Below are 19,255 nucleotides of genomic sequence, written 5' to 3' on the forward strand. Positions count from 1 at the left end.
ATGTAGCTTGGCAAGGAAATTTTGAATCATGGATACAGGATCCTTTACACGTAAGACCTATTGCTCATGCGATTTGGGATCCTCATTTTGGTCAACCCGCTGTGGAAGCCTTTACTCGAGGAGGTGCTGCTGGTCCAGTGAATATTGCTTATTCTGGAGTTTATCAGTGGTGGTATACAATAGGATTACGCACCAATGAGGATCTTTATACTGGAGCTCTTTTTCTATTATTTCTTTCTACGCTGTCCTTAATAGCGGGTTGGTTACATCTACAACCCAAATGGAAACCAAGCCTTTCGTGGTTCAAAAACGCGGAATCTCGTCTCAATCATCATTTGTCAGGACTTTTCGGGGTAAGTTCTTTGGCTTGGACAGGACATTTAGTTCATGTTGCTATTCCCGCATCCAGGGGGGAGTACGTTCGATGGAATAATTTCTTAGATGTATTACCCTATCCCCAGGGGTTGGGACCCCTTTTGACGGGTCAATGGAATCTTTATGCCCAAAACCCTGATTCGAGTAATCATTTATTTGGTACCGCTCAAGGAGCGGGAACTGCCATTCTAACTCTTCTTGGGGGATTCCACCCACAAACGCAAAGTTTGTGGCTGACCGATATGGCTCACCATCATTTAGCTATTGCATTTATTTTTCTCATTGCCGGTCACATGTATCGAACTAACTTCGGAATTGGGCACAGTATTAAAGATCTTTTAGAAGCGCATACTCCTCCGGGGGGTCGATTAGGGCGTGGGCATAAGGGCCTTTATGACACAATCAACAATTCGATTCATTTTCAGTTAGGTCTTGCTCTAGCTTCTTTAGGGGTTATTACTTCCTTAGTAGCTCAACATATGTACTCTTTACCTCCTTATGCATTCATAGCACAAGACTTTACTACTCAAGCTGCTTTATATACTCATCACCAATATATTGCAGGGTTCATCATGACAGGGGCTTTTGCTCATGGAGCTATTTTTTTCATTAGGGATTACAATCCGGAACAGAATGAGGATAATGTATTGGCAAGAATGTTAGACCATAAAGAAGCTATCATATCTCATTTAAGTTGGGCTAGCCTCTTTCTAGGATTCCATACCTTGGGCCTTTATGTTCATAACGACGTCATGCTTGCTTTTGGTACTCCAGAAAAGCAAATCTTGATCGAACCTATATTTGCCCAATGGATACAATCTGCTCATGGCAAGACGACATATGGGTTCGATATACTCTTATCTTCAACGAATGGCCCCGCTTTCAATGCGGGTCGAAGCCTATGGTTGCCCGGATGGTTGAATGCTGTTAATGAGAATAGTAATTCGCTTTTCTTAACAATAGGACCTGGGGATTTCTTGGTTCATCATGCTATTGCTCTAGGTTTGCATACAACTACATTGATTTTAGTAAAGGGCGCTTTAGATGCACGCGGTTCCAAATTAATGCCAGATAAAAAGGATTTTGGATATAGTTTTCCTTGTGACGGCCCAGGGCGCGGCGGTACTTGTGATATTTCTGCTTGGGACGCATTTTATTTGGCAGTTTTCTGGATGTTAAATACCATTGGGTGGGTTACTTTTTATTGGCATTGGAAACATATCACATTATGGCAGGGCAACGTTTCACAATTTAATGAATCCTCCACTTATTTGATGGGATGGTTAAGAGATTACCTATGGTTAAACTCTTCACAACTTATCAATGGATATAATCCTTTTGGGATGAATAGTTTATCGGTATGGGCGTGGATGTTCTTATTTGGACATCTTGTTTGGGCTACTGGATTTATGTTCTTAATTTCCTGGCGGGGGTATTGGCAGGAATTAATTGAGACTTTAGCATGGGCTCATGAACGCACACCTTTAGCTAATTTAATTCGCTGGAGAGATAAGCCCGTGGCTCTTTCCATTGTGCAAGCAAGATTGGTTGGATTAGCTCACTTTTCCGTGGGTTATATATTCACTTATGCAGCTTTCTTGATTGCCTCAACATCAGGCAAGTTTGGTTAATTTAGTTTGTTTTTTTGTACTGTATCAGCACCTAGTTCATTACTCTTGATAGAGAGGGAGGATCTGCCTTTTTAGATTTCTTTTTCTATTTATTTTTCCATCTAGGATTAGAACCGTATACTTGGTAATAATAGCAACGACACATTATGGCAAAAAAAAGTTTGATTCAGAGGGAGAAGAAGCGGCAGAAATTAGAACAGAAATATCATTTGATTCGTCAATCTTTAAAAAAAAAGATAAGAAGCAAAGTTTCTCCCTTGAGTTTGAGTGAAAAAACGAAAATGCGAGAAAAATTGCAATCCCTACCGCGTAATAGTGCACCTACACGCCTTCATCGACGTTGTTTTTTGACCGGAAGACCTAGAGCTAACTATCGACATTTTGGGCTATCCGGACACGTACTTCGAGAAATGGTTTATGAGTGTTTGTTACCGGGTGCAACAAGATCCAGTTGGTAAGGATAAAATACCCTTTCGTATTTGTATGGATTTCTGGAATTGATAATCATAGAGGAGCCCTCTTTACCATTCTGTATAAATGGACTATTCTATTTGTATAGATATTGGTAGAGGGGCGTATCCAACCCTCTTTTATCCACTAGTTACCCCTCTTTAGTTTAAGAGTATAGAGCAGTTTGGTAGCTCATAAGGCTCATAACCTTGGGGTTGCGGGTTCGATTCCCACTACCGGCTCCATACTCCTTCTTTATGATATATGCATGATATAATATATACATCATGCATTTGTATCTGGATTTTTTGATTTCCTAAAAGAGTTTTGGTCTAACAGTTTTTTCTCGGAAGAAGCAAAAAAATAAAAGAAAGAATAAAATATGAAAGAAAAGCGTCCATTGTCTAATGGATAGGACAGAGGTCTTCTAAACCTTTGGTATAGGTTCAAATCCTATTGGACGCAATCTTATTTCTATCTATTCTTTAAATAACTATACTAAACTAAAAACAAAGAAAACTTTTTTGCATGATTCAAATGAAAAAGCTTTCTCAACGATTCCTATTCTACTAACAAGAGTAGACATGCAAAATTTATTTGTTACTGAAGAGAAAACCGTTCCAGCTGTTCCTGAATAGCTTCCTTCAAAAGGATTTCCGCTTGCTCGGTGAATGTCTTGCTAGAAGATATAATTTCTTGGAATTGAGGTTTAGTATCTTTTAGATGTTTACGTAACTCATCCAGAAATTTATTTACCTGTTCAATTTCTAACGAATCAAGATATCCTCTTGTTCCGGTATAAATAGTAGCTATCTGCTCTTCCACTGGGAGAGGATTTGCCTGGGATTGTTTAAGCAATTCCCTTAATCGTCGACCCCTTGCCAATTGATTCTGACTTGTTTTATCGAGAGCAGAGGCGAATTGTGCAAAGGCTTGTAACTCTGCGAATTGCGCTAGTTCCAATTTTGATTTGCCAGCTACTTGTTTCATGGCTTTAATTTGAGCCGCGGATCCTACTCTGGAAACAGAAATACCCACATTAATAGCGGGTCGAATTCCGGCATTGAATAGATCCGCAGATAAGAATATTTGTCCATCTGTAATGGAGATTACATTAGTAGGAATATAGGCGGAAACGTCTCCAGATTGAGTCTCAACTATTGGTAAAGCGGTCATACTTCCTTCGCCTAAAAGAGAATTTAATTTAGCGGCTCTTTCTAAAAGGCGTGAATGCAAATAAAAAACATCCCCTGGATAAGCCTCACGGCCGGGAGGTCTTCTTAATAGAAGGGACATTTGGCGATAAGCTTGTGCCTGTTTGGAGAGATCATCATAAATTATTAAAGTATGCCGTTCGCGGTACATAAAATACTCAGCCAGGGCTGCTCCCGTATAAGGAGCGAGGTATTGTAATGTAGCAGGTGAATCCGCCATTTCAGCTACTACAATAGTGTATTCCATAGCCCCCTCCTCATGGAAAGTAGTTACTACTTGAGCTACGGAGGATGCTCTTTGACCGATAGCTACATAAACACATATTACACCTTGCCCTTTTTGATTGAGAATTGTATCTGTGGCTACTGCTGTTTTGCCAGTCTGTCTGTCCCCAATAATTAACTCTCGCTGACCGCGCCCTATAGGGATCATCGAATCGATAGCAATAAGCCCTGTTTGAAGAGGTTCGTATACGGAACGCCTGGAAATTATACTTGGAGCAGGAGATTCAATTAAGCGAGATTCGGAAGCTATAATTTCGCCTTTCCCATCAATAGGTTTAGCCAGAGCATTTACAACACGACCCAAGTAAGCCTCACTCACGGGTATCTGAGCAATTCTTCCTGTTGCTTTTACAAAACTTCCCTCTTGTATCATCAACCCATCGCCCATTAATACAATCCCAACATTTTTGGATTCCAAATTCAGAGCAATACCCCTAGTACCTTCTGCAAATTCGACTAATTCACCTGACATTATTTCACCAAGACCTATAATACGAGCAATCCCATCCCCCACTTGAACTACGCGACCTATATTCTCAATCCCTACTTTCCTATTATATTGTTCAATACGTTCGCGGAGAATTTTATGAATTTCGTCGACTCGAAGGGTTGCCATTAGTGTTTCTTGACTCTTTTTTCGGAAGCAAGGGGAAAAATAATGCCTAAATTCTAAACGAAAGTAGAAGTTCAAGGCCTAATTAATTTAATTATCTCTTCCATTCCAGGGACCCGAGAATGCCAATATTAGCACGAATCGTACGGAAATGTAACTCGGTATTCAAACAACTATTCAGAGTTCCTAGAGCTCCTTGTACGGCCTGTTGGAAAACCCGCTGTCGGACCTGATTCATTGCCCTTTGTTTTTCAAAATAAAGGGTTTCGTTTTTAGACTTTTCCAATTGTTCCAAACTAATAGAAGTAGCATTAATCAAATTTGCTTTTTCTCGTTCTATCTCAGAGTATCCATTCATTCGATACTCATCCGCTTCTAGTTCGACTTTCTGTAATCGAATCCGAGCTTTTTCGAGTTGCTCAATGGTCCCTCTACGCAATTCTTCTGAATTTCGAATAGTACTCAAGATCCTCTGTTTTCGATTATCTAATAAATCTTTTAATGAAAGTAGATTATTTTGTAAGTTTACAACTTTTATGATCTCTTCCCGAACCAAACATGAATCTTTCGATTCATTTGGCTCTCACGCTCCTTTTTTTTTTTTTCTATAGCTATTTCCATATCTTTTTTTTAAGTAATGAGCCTATCCTCTATCTTCTTTTTTATGTTTATATTTCAATATACCGAAACCTATATAAGACTAGATAAATATTAAGAGGACTCTTCCGCCTAGATAAAAATATATCATGGTCAGCAAAGTTGTTTCTTTATTTTTATTTGCCCTCTAGTTAATAATTTCAATTTCATTAAGAAAAACTAACTAAATAAATGGAAAATGAAAATTAATAGAATTCTTTTTTATTTTTTTTTTTCTTCAAATCCAAAAAATTTCTCTTTTTTATACATAGGTCGTCGATTCGGCATTGGTTAAAAAAGGGCAGGGTGCCCCCTTTTTTTTTTCTAGTAAATAGTTCAAACCATTTTATCGATATGAGTGTTCTATATCAGATAAATTTTACATTAGCTATTTCCCGTTTAAATTCGGTACTAATACTAATATAGTTGTAGAAAGAGTACCTCTTTTTGCCTGGACTTCAAGCAGTTTAGCTTTAACCGTGTTAATGGTCTCACATTCTTGGTTTATAGAGAATCAAAGTTGATTTACCAATGAGTCGCGAAATGCTATGGTTCTTCCATATGATTTCTGAATTTATTCAGAAGTAATTCGTCGAGATCGTGCACCCTTTTCTTATTTATCCGAAAAATACTAAAAAATATTATAAAGTGCAGCCGGATAGATCCAATCTATTCTTGAAATAGACAACTCGCACACACTCCCTTTCCAAAAAAAATCAAAACACCAACCACTACAGTTAGATTTATTAGATTTGTTGCTAAAATATCGGTATTAAGCCCGAAACTGCCAGCGGATGGCCAGTGAGCTAAAAAAACGAAAGAATGGGTTACATTTTTCATATGCTCTCCTCTTATAGATAGGACGAACAAAGAACAAAGTTTTTCGATCACTTACTTCGCTCGCCCTTTTTTGATCGGTTTTTTTAATGCAAATAGATTCAATCTAGTAATTTCTTTTAGATTAAGTCTTACGTCTTGTTTGACGCGTGAAAGACTTCCTTTGTTGAAATGTTCTGTTCCCAAAATTCCTAAAATAAAAGGAAAAAACTTTCCACTTTCCTAAACTAAGGACGGGAAATAAGAAGGTGAGCATATCTTCTAAATTAATAATACTCAACTCAGCCCTTCCTAGAATGGGGTATTATCTGTCCCGATAAATAGATAATTCCAGGAGTAATAAATAGGAGTAAATTAAATAAAGTATTGATATAATTGGAATTGCGGAAGCAAATACCAATTTACTAAAAAAAGAAAAAAGTATCTAATCGAAATCGAAAGAATTTTTTTTTAAGATTAAACAAAAGGGTTCGCAAATAAAAGCGCTAGTGCCACAACTAGTCCATAAATTGTTAAAGCTTCCATAAAAGCTAGACTAAGCAATAAAGTACCTCGTATTTTACCTTCTGCTTCTGGCTGTCTCGCAATACCTTCTACAGCTTGTCCTGCAGCAGTACCTTGACCAACTCCAGGTCCAATAGAAGCAAGCCCTACGGCCAATCCAGCAGCAATAACAGAAGCAGCAGCAATTAGTGGATTCATGGTGAGTAGTTCCTCGTGTCAAAAAAAAGAAATGGTTAAGGATACAATCAACCAATAAATTCTTACTTCTAAGCTCTATTGGGGAGAAGTAAAGTAACTAAAAAGTACAAATTGAAATCAAATTGAAATGATAATGTGAATTGTCCGAACTACATAGAAGGGAATTCCATATCCATATATCGGATTAGATAATGAATCTAACCTAGGAATATATAATATAATATCCTATATATATATACATTTGTTTCTTCTATTTTGTTTGCATATTTTCTCATTTTCTATTGAATCGGATTCTAAAATCATTGCTTAAAGTGGAAACCCGCATAAAAGAGGACTCCACTTATAGACATTAAGGATATTATAGTATAGATCTAGCCTGACTCCACCCTCCTTAATGCATATATACTTTGAAAATTCCATAATATAGTCTATTCTCTCTCCTACAACTCTAGGCTATATATTCATACGCATTTCTAACTATTTTTTTGCAACCAAGCAGATTATCTGGAACCATGCATGAATTGAGCTAAGCTGCAAAAAAAAATACTATTTCCAAAAAGAGTCAATTCAATGATGACCCTCCATGGATTCACCTATATAGGCTGCGGCTAATGTTGCAAAAATAAGAGCTTGAATACCGCTTGTAAATAATCCAAGAAACATGACCGGTATAGGGATTACTAAGGGGACTAAAGAAACAAGAACAACAACGACTAATTCATCCGCCAATATATTCCCGAAAAGTCGAAAGCTAAGCGATAATGGTTTTGTGAAATCTTCTAGGATGTTAATTGGTAAAAGGATTGGAGTTGGTTTAATATATTTCTCGAAATAGCTCAATCCTTTTTTGCTAAGACCAGCATAAAAATATGCCGCTGACGTGAGTAAAGCTAAAGCAACAGTAGTATTTATATCATTCGTGGGCGCTGCTAATTCCCCATGGGGTAACTCTATAATTTTCCAAGGTAAAAGAGCACCCGACCAATTCGAAACAAAAATAAAAAGGAACATAGTTCCAATAAAGGGAACCCAGGGACCATATTCTTCTCCAATCTGAGTTTTGCTCAAGTCTCGAATAAACTCAAGGACATATTCAAAAAAATTCTGACCGTCGGTCGGGATGGTTTGTGGATTCCGAACAGCTATGACAACTGAACCTAGCAAGATAGTAATTACGACCCAAGAAGTGATGAGTACTTGGGCATGAATTTGGAAACCTCCTATTTGCCAATAGAAGTGTTGGCCTACTTCTACACCCGATATATCGTATAACCCCTTGAGTGTTTTAATGGAACAAGGTATAATATTCATATTGTCCTCTGATAAAAATTGAACTTCAAAAAAGGAATTCTTTTGATTCAACCATCTCTTTCTCAACTCAGCAACTTGAAGTATTAATCTTATATTTAGGATACCAAGAAAGCACATCAGATCATAATATATATCAATACCCTCTAATATATATCAATATTCCCCTTCTTTTTTCTATGCAAAAAAAATTCTATGCAAAAAAAAAGATATAGTAAAGTAAGTGATTCCATAAATTTACGCAGTTGCCCAAGAATTCACTATATATTCTTAATCAACGATTTCTTATATAGAGAGAACGGCCCTCACAAATTGAAAATACTAATTTGTTAAGAATCAATCGAATTGAAGTCATAGTGTCATCGTTGGCTGGAATCGATATATTCGCGAGATCCGGGTCACAATTTGTATCGACTAAAGAAATAGTAGGAATCCCCAAAATGGCACATTCCCGAAGAGCTATATACTCTTTTTGCTGATCAAGGACGATCACAATGTCTGGCAATCTCGTCATATATTTGATCCCGCCGAGATACCTTTGCAAGGTAGATAATTTTCTCTTCAAGATTGCCACATCTCTTTTTGGGAGATGGTGGAATTTTCCCATTTTTTCTTCTGCTCTTAAGTCTCTAAATTGAGAAAGTCTAGTTTTCGTAATCGACCAATTCGTTAACATACCACTGAACCACTTTTTATTAACATAATGACAACGAGCCCTTATTGCAGCTGATGCTACTAAATCTGTTGCTCTTTTTTTGGTACCAACAATTAAGAAACTTTTTCCCTGACTTGCTGCATCAAAAACTAAATCACAAGCTTCTGATAAAAAACGAGCCGTTCTAGCGAGATTTATAATATGAGTACCTTTACGCTTTGCCGAAATGTAAGGGGCCATTTTAGGATTCCATTTCTTAATACCATGACCAAAATGAACTCCTGCTTCTATCATCTCTTTCAAATTAATGTTCCAATATCTTCTTGTCATTTTTTCCACACTTCCTTTTTTTTTTAACCCTACCATTCCATTACGGAATTTAGTTCTTTTTGAAGATTAAGAAAGATCCGAAATAGCTTGAAATAAAAAATATTTTTTATGTATCCTTAAATGATATAGGGTTAAATGTTAAATGGGGGTTCTTATGTCTCATAAAAATTGTTTGTTACGTCAGAATCTGAAGAAACTAATTCTGTATGGAGAAACAAAAAATCTCTCATTTCCGACGCGAATAGATTTTTTTTTTTTATTTCGAAATAAAGGTTCTTGTCTTGTGGGGAACGATGCACAAATTTTTGGAATCCGGTACCAACAGGTATAATCCCCCCCAGAACTACGTTTTCTTTCAAGCCTTTCAACCAATCAATGCGACCTCGTAGGGCAGCTTTTGCTAAAACTCGAGCAGTTTCTTGAAAACTTGCTTCAGATATGAAACTTTGGGTATTTAGGGAAGCCCTTGTTATTCCCAATAAGATTGCCCGATAATAGATCGATTCATCCAAAGCTCGTCCTGCTCGTTCCGCTCGCAATAGTCCGATTAATTCCCCAGGCGAAAAAACATTAGACATTCCATCTTCGGAAACCCGCACTTTTGATGTTACTTGGCGTATAATAATCTCTATATGTCTATTATGGATCTGTACCCCTTGGGATCGATAAACCTTTTGGATTTTATTAACCAAAGAGATACGACTTTGGGCTATGGTTAGCTCAGCTCCAATCAAGAATCCCCAAGGGACCCCAAGAATTCTTGGTATACGCTCATTCCAATCCTCAATTCTCCTTTCGAGATTCGGGGATAATGAATCAATTGAACGCGCTTCAAAGATTTGTTCCACTTTTGGAAGACCTTGCGTTATGTCACTAGATCTCGATTTTTCATATATAAACGTAACTAACCTATCTCCCTTGTAAAGGATTTCTCCATAATGACCATTAACAGTTGCTCCTGTAGTGGCCAAATAAGGTTTAGCTGCTCTTATAACAAAGGAATTCATATTTACAATGAAAATTTGACCGGATTTTTTTATGTGCGATTTAAATAGACATACATTTTCACAAATAAATTGTCCAAGGTGAATTATTGCCAATGTCTCTTCCCAAGAATCATGATGGACAAAGTGACAATTCAAAAGGAATGGATCCAACATTATGTTACTATCGAAATTAGAAATCCTTTTATTTTCATCTATTAAAGAGTATTTAAGTTCTTGAAGTACTTGGAAGGTTTGTTTTAAATTGTCAACGAACAAATATTTTTTTAACAGGATTTTATTATGCGTTAGTAAATAGTAAGATGAAGAAAAATGCGATATACTAGCTACAATAGCGCCTAAGGGCCCAAAAATTTCTCGAATAGGAATTCTAGGATTCCATTCTTTTATCGCATTGGGATGTTTTGAATTCTTGAATAAACCAATTCGAGAACAGTTGGATGCCGACAAAATCATCAAAGAGTGGTATTCTTTATTTCGATTCAACAAAGTGCCAATAGCTTCTGGATGTTGGCTAAGTGATTCAATCTTCGCCTTGGAATAAAAAGAATTGATATTGGCGCGATCTAACCTATTATGGGGAATCGGTCCTGCACTTGTCCTACCATACCTTTTTCGTGTATACGAAATAGTGGACTTGACTAACTCAATTCTTAGGAAATCGCGAATAAGATCATTTGCTCTTACCTCAACAAGGGAAGCACCAGCCTTTTCTTTTTCTTCTTGTTCCCAATTCACTACTAAGCAAGTTCTAACAAATTGACTATTTGTGTGATAAATTCTTTGAGTTAACTTGCTATTTTCATGAGAAATAAAATTGACAAGTCGAATTTGGAGATTATTTTCTTCTTGCAAGAGATCCTGCGGGAAAAGTGTTGCTAAATTTCTTCCTTCGTCCATTTCATATGCCACTGTAGGGCGAACGGAAACAAAATACTTTTCCTTGCTCTTGAGAATTTTTTTCCGTTGAACATAGACCCAATTTTTCCTTTTTTTTGATTCCTTAGAATCTTTTTTTTGTCTTTCTGGCGGTATCAAACAGCCACCTAATATCTTATCCGCCTCTTCAGGAAAATGAATATCTCCGGAAAATATTTTGAGTTCCGTATGGCTTTTTTTTCTCTTCACTCGGACCAGTCCGCCTAGTCGACTTCTTGTATTTTTTGTGAGTTGTGTATCCACTCCAATAATACTATTGTCAAGTATCTTTAGGGATGAAGATCTCGGCAAGATATGAAGTTCTTGAAGAATGAAAAAAAACCGATCTACTTCTTTTTGGTATTTTAGACTAAATTCTTTTGTTCCTCGATGCTCAATCAAACCCTCTTTTTTTAAGATGGAATCTTCCTCTGGGCTCTCGTATTCGTCCTCTGAATCTTCTTCTGAGTCTTCCTCTAAAGTACCATATTTTTCCTCTGCGCTTTCCCCGGGGCTGCCATATTCGTCTTCTGAGTCTTCCTCTAGAGTTCCATATTCGTCCTCTTGGGTCCTATATTTGCTCTCTGGGCTCCCATATTCCTCTTCTGAGTCTTTCTCTAAAGTCCTATATTCGTTCTCTGGGTTCCCATATTCGTTTTCTGGGCTCCCATATTCGTCTTCTAGGGTTTCATATTCGTATTCGTCTTCTAGGATTCCATATTTAGATTCTTCTAGGGTTTCATATTCATATTCGTCCTCTCGGGTCCTGTATTCGTCTTCTAGGGTCTCATATTCCTCTTCTGAGTCTTCCGCTCGAGTCCTATATTCTTCTTCTAGGGTCCTATATCTAAATTTAACAATTCCTGAACCCTTTTTATCTTTTCTGTATCGGGGATCGTCAAAATAAGCAAAAATAGTATTTCTACGTAAAACACCCATAAGGGGGATTTCAATCGAAATCCCAAAACAGGATATTAGTTCTTTCTCTTGTTCTTGATGATATTGTAATGGAATGACGAACCTATTTCTTCGCTTTTTCGCCAACAAATCTGAATTATCTTGAAAAATAGAAGGATAGATAAAATTCCAATGGCCATTGGACATGATTCGATCCGACGTTGAATAATCAAGAATTTCCCTATCTTTTTTACCATAAGTATTCATTTGATCTTGATCCTTGTGGAGTGAAAAAGACGCTATACTGGATCTGCACATACTTACTGACAATATCCATAAATGGCTTGTTTTTGGTAATCGGCGAAGATTACCATATTGATATTCGGGCGCATGGTAAACATCAGTACTCCAGTGCATTTCGCCGTCTGATTCAGAATAAATATGCTTTTGTACCCTTTCTTTAAAATGTAAAGTGGACGTTCCGGCACGAATCTCCGCAATTACTTGTTCGGATTTTACATATTGATCATTTTGCACTAGAATCAAGCTTTTTGAGGGAATATTCACACTATATAGAATATCTTGACTCTGAATAGTTACATGCAAGTCTATATAACATAGAAAAGCAGGCTGCCCATGACGGGTACGTGTGGGGTGAACCAAATTCTCATTGAATTTTATTTTTCCATTCGAAGGGGATCGTACAAGGTCGGCAGTACCCCCTGTGAATACTCCGCCAGTATGAAAAGTTCTTAATGTTAGTTGAGTCCCTGGCTCCCCAATTGATTGACCCGCAATAATACCTACGGCTTCTCCCAATTCGACCAGATCACTATGAGTAGGACTCCGGCCATAGCATAATTGACAGATCCAAGAAGTGCTTCGGCAAGTAAAGGGGGTTCTAATATATATTGGTTGTGCTCGAAATGGTTGTGCTCGAAAGGCAGTTATGAATCGATTGACTAATCCAATTCCAATATCTTGATTTCGCGCGGCAATGCATCGTGAACCGATATATATATCGTCTGCTAATACACGACCAATTAGTGTTTGGACAAAAAGTTTTTCCGTCATCCCATTTTGAGGACTTACAGAAATACCTCGGATAGTACCACAATCTCTTCTACGCACAATAATATGTTGAACTACTTCAACAAGTCTACGTGTAAGATATCCAGCATCTGCTGTTCGCACAGCAGTATCTACAACCCCTTTGCGGGCTCCATAGCAGGAAATTATATATTCTGTCAAAGAAAGTCCCTCGCGTAAATTGCTTTGAATAGGTAAATCAATCATTTGTCCTTGAGGGTCCGACATTAATCCTCTCATACCTACTAATTGGTGTACTTGAGATGCATTTCCTCTGGCTCCTGAAAAAGACATTAGATAGACTGGATTAGAAGGATCCGTTATCCGAAAATTTGAATTCATTTCTTGTTTCAAATATTCACTTGTCGCATACCATATCTCAACAGATTGGCGTAATTTTTCTACCGCGTGTACAGCCCCATAATAATAGTGTTTCTCCAAAAGAAAACTCTGTTGTTCCGCGTCTTGGACTAACCATCCCTTAGAGGGTATTGTTAAAAGATCCTCGATTCCTAACGAAATCGATGTAGTAGTGGCTTGATGGAAGCCCAGAGTCTTTAGTTGATCCAGTATATGGGATGTATATCCCATTCCAAAATGATCTATTAATCTGCTAATAAGTCGTTTCATACCAGTTCCGTCTATCTCTTTATTATGAAAGACCAGATTGGCCCGTTCCGCCATACATAAGTACCCCCTTTTCGGCTGAGTAGGATTCGACAATTGCTGAGTAGGATTCGACAATGGGCCTGAGTCAGTGATTCGAAAATTTAATTAACTTGCCTCAATCTCAATCTGGATTCGCGTGGCAAATAATGATGATACTAGGGAAATCGGAATGCCCCCCGAAAGGGGAGGGGCATCGCCGAATCTAACTTTCTTTCTTGTTTAGGTAGTGTATGAATAGGCCTGACTAAATCCTTGTATGGCTTCCTCTATTTCTCTATAAAAAGAAATATGACCAAGAGTGGTTCGAATGTATATCGAACGAATTTCTTTTTTTCTATTTCCCATTATTAGATAGTGGGCATAAATCTCATGATAAGTCCCCAAAGATTCATATTGAACTTCAATCGGAACTTCTCTTGACCCAATGACGCGTTGATCCAGGTTCCATCGTAGCCACAAGGGACTATCTAAACTGATTAGTTTTTGTCTATAAGCTCCCAGTGCATCATAAGAACTAGAAAAATGGGGTTCTTTATCTTTCCTATATTTAGAATTATTATTATTATTGTAATTTACTTTTAGATTTGGGTAGTTTCTGCAACTATTATATCTATTTGCACAAATACCTCGACGCTTTCCAATCGTTAATACATAAAGCCCGATAAGCATGTCTTGGGTTGGTACGCAAATAGGATCCCCAATAGCGGGAGATAAGAGATTCATATGAGAAAACATAAGTAAACGGGCTTCTGCCTGAGCTTCCAAGGATAAAGGTAGATGAACAGCCATTTGATCTCCATCAAAGTCCGCATTGAAACCCTTACACACTAATGGGTGTAAAGAAATAGTACGCCCCTCTACTAAAGTGGGTTGAAAGGCCTGTATGCCTAATCTATGCAGGGTAGGTGCTCTATTTAACAGTACAGGATGTCCCCGCATAACTTCTTGAAGTATTTCCCATACAATGGGTTCTTTTTCCCAAATTTTCCTTTTAGCAATCCTTACATTAGAAGTGGCGCGTTTCGTGATTAAATCGCGAATTACAAATAGCTGAAAAAGCTTTATTGCTATCTCTAGAGGTAATCCACATTGATGTAATGAAAGCGAAGGACCCACAACAATGACAGAACGCCCCGAGTAATCGACCCGTTTCCCAAGCAGAGTCTCGCGAAACCTTCCCTCTTTACCTTCAATTACATCTGAAAGTGATTTGTATACTTTATTGTGACCATCCCTCGTCGGTTGCCCGCGGGACCCACTATCAAGAAGTGTATCCACGGCTTCTTGTACCAATTTTTCCTGGCACATTACTAAATCTGCTGGCGCTAATTCACTTCTTTTTAATAGATAGGCAAGATTGTTGTTCCGACGGATAACTCTCTTATAAAGTTCATTAATGTCTGAAGTCACTACTTTATCTCCAGACCTATAAACAATAGGTCTCAATTCGGGAGGAAGAACCGGTAATAAGCACAAAACCATCCATTCTGGTTCTACATTTGTTTGAATAAAATGTTTCGCCAATTGCATGCGTCTAATCAAAAAAACTTTTCTTATTCGTCTTTTTCTATCTTCCCACTCATCTCCACTATACCCCTCGTCTTCTAATTCCTTCCATTCGACCAAAGAATTCTCTATAATAATTCGCAAATCCAAATCTGCTAATTGTTCTCTAATAGCACCTGCTCCTGTCGCAATTTCCCGATTTCGAAATGTTGCAAAGCCTGGGGTAGAAAAAAAGGGAGAAATGCTGTGGTTACAGGATGCAATTTCCTCTTCGAATAAACCTCGTAATCGTAAAAAAGTGGGTTTTTTAGTGCTGGGCCTAGCAAAAGAGAAATCGCCGTATACTAGGCCCTCCAACTTCTTAAGAGGTTTATCTAAAAGATTCGCGATATAACTAGGAAGACCTTTCAAATACCACACATGAGTCACGGGACATGCGAGTTTGATGTATCCCATTTGATATCTTCGTATCCGAGAATCCACAAATTCTACCCCGCATTTTTGGCAAAATCTTTCGTCTTCGTTTTCAGCTCCGCTCGCTCGAGAATTGCCACAAGCGCAAATCCCGCTTTTTATGGGTCCAAAGATTCTTTCGCAAAACAATCCATCTTTTTCTGGTTTATCGGTTTTATAATGAAAAGTAGAGGGCCTTGTGACTTCGCCAACGACTTCTCCATTAGGTAGGTTTTTGTTAGCCCAAGCCTTTATTTGTTGAGGGGAAACGAGTCCAATTTGAAGTTGTTGATGTTTATATTGGTCAATCATAAAATAGAAATAAGAAAAGAATTTATATTTATTCCGATCAAACTTCCTCCCTATTAACCTGGAAGTTCTTTTCAGATACAAGGAAATGATTCAGTTCTAGAGCCAAAGATCGTAGTTCTCGAACGAGCACTCGAAAAGATTCTGGAGGATCCTCATGATTAGGTATTCTTTTTCCCCAGATCGTAGCATTAAGTATTTCTTGGCGAGCTATAAGATGGTCAGATTTATAAGTAAGTATCTCTTGTAAAATATGAGCAACACCAAATCCTTCTAAAGCCCAAACTTCCATTTCTCCTACTCGTTGTCCCCCTTGCTTGGCTCTTCCTCTAACCGGTTGTTGTGTAACAAGTGAGTAGGGCCCAGTAGAACGCCCATGAATTTTCTCATCAACTTGATGAATTAATTTTAAGATATAGGACTTCCCTATTAGAACAGGTTGCTCAAAGGGGTCGCCTGTTCTTCCATCAAATATTCTGCTTTTTCCCGGGTACTCGGGTTCAAATACCCATGGGTTTTTTGTTTCTTTACTGGCTTCATATAATTCTGAAAACACAAGTTTTCTTGAAGCCTCTTGCTCATATCTCTCATCAAAGGGTGCTATTCTATAATGTTTCTTTAGCAGATCCCCCGCTAATCCGAGCGAGCTTTCAAATATTTGTCCCACATTCATTCGGGAGGGTACTCCTAAGGGATTGAAGACCATATCAACGGGTGTTCCATCTTGCAAATAGGGCATATCTTGCCTAGGCAAAATTTTGGAAATGATCCCTTTATTCCCATGTCTTCCGGCTACTTTATCCCCAACTTTGATTTCACGTTTCTGTAAAATATATACACGAACCATTATGTCGAGCGGGTCCCTTTGGATCCATTTCACATCGATAACGCGCCCTCTTCCACCTATAGGTAATTTCAGAGAAGTTTCTTTTGAAGTGGAAACCTCAAGGCCAAATATGGCCCGTAATAATCCAGCTTCCGCGATATAAGATGATTCGCTCGCTATCTGAGGCGTTAATTTACCTACTAAAATATCACCAGTTTCTACCCAGGATCCCAACCTAACAACTCCATTTCTGTCCAAATTGCGGAGTAAATGTTCTTCTAGATGTGGTATTTCTTTAGTGATTTTTTCAGCGGAGCCCTGGCTTGTCGTATCCGTCTGAATTTCATATTTCCGGATGTGAAAAGAGGTATAAATATCTTCATATACCAAACGTTCGCTAATTAGTACTGCGTCTTCAAAATTGTAACCTTCCCATGGCATATAAGCTACTAATACGTTTTTTCCTAAAGCAAGTTCGCCCCCAACTGTAGCAGCTCCTTCTGCTAAAATTTGTCCTTTTTTAATGGATTTACCCCGTGGAACCCGGGGTTTTTGGTGCATACAAGTATTTTTGTTAGAGCGACGGTGGTTAACTAAAGGAATACTTATAGTCTTCCCACTACTTGATAAAAGTATCTTATGACTATCAGTAGAAATGATCTTTCCCTCGCGTTCGGCTATAATGGAAACCCTCGAATCTAGAGCTGTTTGGCGTTCCAATCCAGTTCCAACAATGCATTTCTCGGACCGAGAAAGCGGAACTGCTTGGCGCTGCATATTAGAACTCATTAAAGCCCGATTCGCATCATTGTGCTCAATAAAAGGAATGAGAGAACCCCCAATAGAAAAATATTGGAAAGGAAAAATACTTCTAACATGAATCTGTTCCCATGCAATAGTCAAGAATTCTTGACGGTATCTAGCCGGAACAACCTGTTCTTCCTGAATACCTTGATTCAAGGACAAAGAATTTCCTGCTGCTATCATATAATATTCATCTCTATTTGGTGATAGATAAACCACCTGTCTCTCTTTTTTTTCTTTTGCTTTCTCAGCAGATATTTCATAAAACGGACTCTCTATGGATCCCCACAAGTGATCAATTCTCGCATGAATTGCTAAGGATCCAGTAAGTCCAACATTGATTCCTTCAGACGTGTCAATTGGACAAATACGCCCATAGTGACTCGGATGAATATCTCGGCTCCGAAAACTTGCGGTTCTCCCCGTCAACCCTCCAGGACCTAAACAACTCACTTTTCGCCCATGAACAGTTTGTGTCAATGGATTCGTTTGATCAAAAACTTGAGATAACGGGTATGTGCCAAAAAAGGTCTCATAAGTAGTTATTAATAAAATTGAAGTTGAAGTTGGAGTTACCAAAGTTTGGGGAGTCGGTTTCGATTGACGTATGAATACTCTACGAATAGTTTTTTGAACTGCATGTTGTAAACGACCAAGAGCCAATCCGAATTGATCTTGTAACAGATCTGCAACCGAACGAATACGTTTATTTTTCAAGTGATTCATATCGTCATCGTCAAGTATACCCGTTCCAAATTTCATTCCAATCAAATGATCCGTAGCGGCCAATACATCTCGTGGTAACAAGAATGTATTGTTCTGAGGTATATCAAGATTAAGTCTCCGATTCATATTTCGTCGACCAATCCTTCCTAATTCACATTTTTGTTGAAAAAATTTCTTTTGTAATTCCTCGCATAAGGACTCCGAAAATACCAGGTCCCCACCTACACAAGCAAATTGTTGATAAAACTCCAAAATAGCTTTTTCTTTTGACTCAATCCTCTTCTTCTCCTTAGCATTCGGGAAAGACAAGAAAATTTCAGGGTAGGAAACATTATCTAGAATTTCTCTTAGATTCGAACCCATAGCTGATGATAGAACTAGAATAGATATCTTTTGTTTTCTACTCACGCGAGCCCATATCCTTTCTTTTTTATCAATTGCTAATTCCGATCTCCCCCCCCAATCTGATATTATAGTGCCAGTGTAGATAGAAATTCCCTTATGATCTAATTCCGAGCGGTAGTAAATACCAGGACTTAGCAATATTTGATTGATCACAATTCGGTATATTCCATTTATAATAAAGGTTCCTAAGGAATTCATTATAGGAATGTTTCCGATAGAAATGGTTTGCTTTTGCACATCGAAACCAAAAATTAATCTCGCAGATACATATAATTCGGAAGAATAGGTGAGTGATTCATACACAGCATCTCTTTCTTTTATCGAGGGTTCTAGCAATTGATATCCTTTCGCAAATAATTGAAATGCAATTTCGTGATCTGGATCTTTAATTGTTGGAAACTTGTCAAGTTCTTCTGCTAAGGCTTGATTAATGAACCTACAAAATCCCTCGAATTGGATCTGACTAAATCCGGGTATTGTGGACATTCCCTCGTTTCCATTCCGGAGCATCTTAATCTTAAGTTTCCTGTTTATCAAAGAAAAATTCCATTATCAGCTCACTCTTCATCAATCCCTCTGGATCGATCTAGCAATCATGGAATCTATATTCTGT

General features: G+C 38.0%; 1 non-coding gene across 1 annotated transcript; it reads left to right on the forward strand.

Moving 5' to 3' along the window:
• The first annotated feature begins 2,849 nt into the window (after window positions 1–2,849).
• On the forward strand, window positions 2,850–2,921 carry TRNAR-UCU (transfer RNA arginine (anticodon UCU)). The gene has a single exon. It is a non-coding gene; the product is annotated as a tRNA-Arg (tRNA).
• Window positions 2,922–19,255: the final 16,334 nt, after the last annotated feature.

Source organism: Aegilops tauschii, unplaced genomic scaffold (assembly GCF_002575655.3).
Source record: "Aegilops tauschii subsp. strangulata cultivar AL8/78 unplaced genomic scaffold, Aet v6.0 ptg000915l_obj, whole genome shotgun sequence".
NCBI lineage: Eukaryota > Viridiplantae > Streptophyta > Magnoliopsida > Poales > Poaceae > Aegilops > Aegilops tauschii.